The sequence below is a fragment of the Leopardus geoffroyi genome, chromosome B1 (assembly GCF_018350155.1).
Source record: "Leopardus geoffroyi isolate Oge1 chromosome B1, O.geoffroyi_Oge1_pat1.0, whole genome shotgun sequence".
NCBI lineage: Eukaryota > Metazoa > Chordata > Mammalia > Carnivora > Felidae > Leopardus > Leopardus geoffroyi.
The window spans coordinates 175,278,774-175,284,773 of record NC_059327.1 but is presented as its reverse complement, the minus strand read 5'-3'; positions in this window follow the sequence as shown (position 1 = coordinate 175,284,773).

Sequence of the window (6,000 nt, the reverse complement as noted above, 5' to 3'; positions counted from 1 at the left end):
CCTATCCATCACACTAATCAATCATTTACTGAGCATCTATTATTTTCAGTTACAAAGAGATGAATACATCAGTTTTTGTCTTCAAGAAGATCACATTCTAGTATGGGAGAATTATAATACCTCTACTTCAGCTTTTTGCAGATAGGGGAGTGAAATTCGTGTCTGCCCAGGGATCAGGGAAAGATGTCTAGATGTCAATGCTTTTGTAAGAAACATCACTTCTGGGCAGGATCTGCCTAGAAATTGGGAGTCAAAGTACAGAGAACTTATGGCTAATTATGAAGGGTGTTCCAACTGAATGATGATTCCTATCCAGTAGGAAGCACCTAGATCAATGTTGAGGCCAAGTAGATAGGAATAGGAGCGTGCCTTGCCCTGAGCTCTAGCAGAAGCATGACATGGATGGACGTAGTCCTTGCTTTGGAGAAGGACACCCACTCTATCATTTTTGTCTTTCTTAGAAGACATAGCTGCTCCATTCATTAATCTAACAATTGAACACCAGAGACATGCTTGAAAACATATCCATCTCTCCCTGGAATCTGCAAACGTACTTTCCTTGGCTGCTGAAGTCAGTGAGTGTACCTGTGATGACACTGGCCCCATGAGCAATAGTAACAGATGCAGAGTCAATCTTGCCATGGGTAGTTTGTGAGCATCAATGGGAAGTACTCCATTCATCAGTTTGCAGCCTGGGACTTCTGTAGCACTCTGGCCACCAGGCAAATGGGAATGTATTTATTTGGATATATTAGGATGATAGGGCCCACAAATATATTAAAATTTTTGGATATTTTTTTCTATTAGACAAAATATCGGAAGAAAATAGAGGTAGTATCCGTGACTTTTGAACAGCTGTGTATTTTTTCAATGGAGATAATTTTATTCATTCGTCAATGACTGATTATTTTTTCATTAAATTAATCATCAAATGCCAACCAGCTCAGAGTCAGATGCAGTGCTAGATGTTGTGACTTTAACATTTTGAAAAAGTTCCTTTTCTCAAGAAGCTTTCATCATTAATCGTTTCATTCAGCATATATTATTTGAATGTCTACTACAAGTAATCAATGCTAGGTTCTGAGGATAGGACAGTAAACAAAGCCAGAGGTGACTAGACCTCTCCCCCATTATTTTGGAGTTTTCTTTTAATATTTCACCAAGAATAGTAATAAAATCTATCAAGTTCTCTGCCTGTGGCTTGCGGGTGGGGAAGGAGACTAGATGCTGCCAGCAAGGTAACTCACTCTTTTAGAACTAAAGAATCAGGGAGAGCAAGACAGTCTCTTCAGTAAATGGTGCTGGGAAAAATTGGAGAGCTACATGTTAAAGAATGAAATTCGATCATTTTTTTAAATATATCATACACAAAATAAACTCAAAATAGATTAAGGACCTAAACGTGAGACCTTAAACCATTAAAATCCCAGATGAGAGAACAGGCAGTAATTACTCTGACATTGGCTGTAGCAAAATTTTTCTAGATATGTCTCCTAAGGCAAGGAAAACAAAAGTAGAAATAAACTACTGGGACTAAATCAAAGTAAAAAAGCTTTTGCAAAACAAGGGAAACCATCAATAACAACAACAAAAGACAACCTACTGAATGGGAGAAGATTTTTGCAAATGGGATCAATATCCAAAGCAAGCAAACAAACAAACAAACAAATAAAAAAAAACACCAAAAACCAAAACCAAAAAAACTTCTTACAACTTAACACCAAAAGAATCCCAAACAATTTTATTAAAAAATGTGCAGGGATACCTGGGTGGTTCAGTCGGTTGGTTAAGCATCTGACTCTTGATACCGGTTCAGGTCATGATCTTGTGGTTCCTGAGATCAAGCCCCATGTTGGGTTCCGTGCTGACAGCACTGAGCCTGTTTGGAATTCTCTCTCATTCTTTCTCTCTGCCCATCCCATCCTCACACACTCTCTCTCTTTCTTAAAATAAATAAATATTTTTAAAAATGGGTAGGGGACTGAAACAGACCTTTCTCCAAAGAAGACATAGAGATGGTCAATAGGAAAAGATATTCAATCCCACTCATCATCAGGGAAATGTAAATCAAAACAACAAATATCACCTCACACCTGTCAGAATGTTCAAAATCAAAAAGACAAGAAATAACAAGTGTTGGCAAGAATGTTGAGAAAAAGAAACCCTCATACACTGTTGGTTAGAATGTATATGGGTAGAGCCACTGTTGAAGAGTATGGTGTTTCCTCAAAAAATTAAAAATATCAATACTGTGTGATCTAGTTATTTCATTACTGGGTATTTACCCAAATAAAATCATTAATTTGAAAAGATATATGCGTCTCTATGTTTACTGCAGCATTATTTACAATAGCCGAGAAATGGAAGCAACCCAAGTGTCCATCAGTAGACAAATGGATAAAGATATGGAACACACACACACACACACACACACACACAGGAATATTATGCAGCCATAAAAAAAAGGATGAGATGTTGCCATTTGAGACAACATGAATGGACCTAGAGGGTATTACACTAAGTGAAATAAGTCAGACTGAGAAAAACAAATAGCATATGATTTCACTTATATGTGGAACCTAAAAAAAAATGAATAAAAAAATAAAAAGCAAGATCAGACCTACAAATACAGAGAACAAACTGATGGTTACCAGAGGGGCGGGGAAGGATGGAAAAAATGGCTGGAAAAAAGGGATCCTGGAAGGTACAGGATCCTAGGTTATGGAATGAGATGTCATGAGGTATAAAAGGCACAGCATTGGGGCACCTGGGTGGCTCAGTCAGTTAAGCGGTTAAGCGTTCAACTCTTGATTTTAGCTCAGGTCATGATCTCCCTGAATTCGAGCCCTGCATCAGGTTCTGCAATGACAGTATGGAGCCTGCTTGATATTCTCTGTCTCCCCTTCTTTCTCTGCCCTTCCCCTGTTCTCATGCACTCTCTCTCTCAAACTAAATAAATAAACTTTAAAAGAATGGCACAGCATGAGGAATACAGTCAATGGTACTGTAATAATGTTGTATGGTGACAGATGGTAGCTACGCTTATGGTGAGCAGAGCATAACCTATAAATTTGTCCATTCACCATATTGTACACTTGAAACATAAGGTAACACTGTGTGTCAACTATACTCAAATAACAACAATAAAAACAACAAAGAATCAGGGAGAGAAGGCAGGAAGGACCTCTTTACTACATGGGAGAAGAATCACAATCTTTGCCTTGGAAATTAAGGTTGTTGGGTAAACTGACTAATCTGATATATATTTACCATTATCAGTTATGTTATGCTGAGACATATATTAGGTTCAATGCAGAATGAGTTCTGGAAAGTATAATTATAGGTATAAAACTGATAGAAAAACTCAGAGACACAGTAATAAATACTTTAAACCCTCTTTATTTAAATATTTTTAATATAAAATTTATTGTCAAATTGGTTTCCATACAACACCCAGTGCTCATCCCAACAGGTGCCCGCCTCAGTACTCCTCACCCACCCTCCCCTCCCTCTCACCCCCCATCAACCCTCAGTTTGTTCTCAGTTTTTAAGAGTCTCATATGTTTTGGCTCCCTCCCTCTCTTATCTTTTTTTTTTCCTTCCCCTTCGCCATGGTCTTCTGTTAAGTTTCTCAGGATCTACATAGGAGTGAAAACATATGGTATCTGTCTTTCTCTGTATGACTTATTTCACTTAGCATAACACTCTCCAGTTCCATCCACGTTGCTACAAAAGGCCATATTTCATTCTTTCTCATTGCCACGTAGTATTCCATTGTGTATATATAAACCACAATTTCTTTATCCATTCATCAGTTGATGGACATTTAGGCTCTTTCCATAATTTGGCTGTTGTTGAAAGTGCTACTATAAACATTGAGATACAAGTGTCCCTATGCATCAGCACACCTGTATCCCTTGGGTAAATTCCTAGCAGAGCATTTGACAAAATTCAGCATCCTTTCTTAATAAAAAAACCCTTGAGAAAGTCAGGATAGAAGGAACATACTTAAAAATCATAAAAGCCATTTATGAAAAGCCCACAGCTAATATCATCTTCAATGGGGAAAAACTGAGAGCTTTCCCCCTGAGACCAGGAATATGACAGGGATGTCCACTCTCACTGCTGTTGTTTAACATAGTGTTGGAAGTGCTAGCATCAGCAATCAGACAACAAAAGGAAATCAAAGGCATCAAAATTGGCAAAGATGAAGTCAAGCTTTCACTTTTTGCAGATGACATGATATTATACATGGAAAACCTGATAGACTCCACCAAAATTCTGCTAGAACTGATACATGAATTCAGCAAAGTCACAGGATACAAAATCAATGTACAGAAATCAGTTGCATTCTTATACACTAATAATGAAGCAACAGAAAGACAAATAAAGAAACTGATCCCACTCACAATTGCACCAAGAAGCATAAAATACTTAGGAATAAACCTAACCAAAGATGTAAAAGATCTGTATGCTGAAAACTATAGAAAGCTTATGAAGAAAATTGAAGAAGATATAAAGAAATGGAAAAAAATATTCCATGCTCATGGATTGGAAGAATAAATATTGTTAAAATGTCAATACTACCCAAAGCAATCTACACATTCAATGCAATCTCAATCAAAATTGCACCAGCATTCTTCTTGAAGTTAGAACAAGCAAGCAATCCTAAAATTTGTATGGAACTACAAAAGACCCTGAATAGCTAAAGTAATTTTGAAGAAGACCAAAGCAGGAGGCATCACAATCCCAGACTTTAGCCTCTACTACAAAGCTGTAATCATCAAGACAGCATGGTATTGGCACAAAAACAGACACATAGACCAATGGAATAGAATAGAAACCCCAGAATTAGACCCACAAAAGTATGGCTAACTAATCTTTGACAAAGCAGGAAAAAATATCCAATGGAAAACAGTCTCTTTAATAAATATTGTTTTTAAGATACTTGTTTTTTACACTGAAATGACATTAAACAGGACAAAGGGACTAAAAGGAAATAGAACAGTGATACAGCTAGGTTTTTTACATGGAAACCTCCCGCCAGCAGACTGGATTGTTCTGTGACATTTGGCATTCCTAAAAATCTGAGCAGGAAGTTAGAATTAGGGTTTCTTTATCTTACACTGTTCATAGAAGATAGAAATTTAAAAATAAAAATAACATATTTTAGTAGAGGCCATATCAAGAAAGTGACATGAGAAAAATAAAAACTATGGCTGTTTTTTATGACTATTTCTGATTTTTTTTCCAGAAGAAAAGCTGGAAAGTATGGTTGAGACAATTGAAATGAAAATCTATTAAACTTGGTTGAAGGGGAAAATTCTTAATAAAAGGAGAGGTCATCCAATTGTTCTCCTCACTGTCCTGCAAACATGTCACATACAGCATTGGTCTCTTGCACATGCTAATCATCTCTACCTAAAATAAACTCTTCCCTTCTGACCTATTTTTCAAATCTTCCCTCCTTTATGGCTTTTCCAACCACAGTGATCTCCTCTGAACTCATACTTGTTTCTATCACCCGTTTCTCCATTTAATCCTATGCCACTTTGTGACTTTTTGGACCACTTATTCGTTATTACTCTTAGTGTCCAGACTGGACTCAAGATAGAGTCACTTATGCTAAGCCCTACATCACAGACCAGAGGAAATTAGTTAAATTTCTATGTTCTGCTCTCCCCAAAAAAGGAAGGCCTAGGCTTGCCTGCTCAGCACAGGTTACCTGACCTGCTCCAAGACCTCCATGTGACTGCCATATGAGGAAAGTGACCTTCCTTTAACCAATCAGCAAATGACCACTATAACTTCCTGGTTCCTTCTCACATTGCACTATAACGTTCTCTCACTTTATACAACCCTCGGAAGCTCTTTTTAATTTTCTAGACTGGATGCTTCTCAACTCATGAATCACTGAATGAAGTTTACCAGATCTTTCAAATTTTATGATTGTTGGACTTTTCCTTTAACATGACTTAGATCTCCCAAGAGTACATTTTT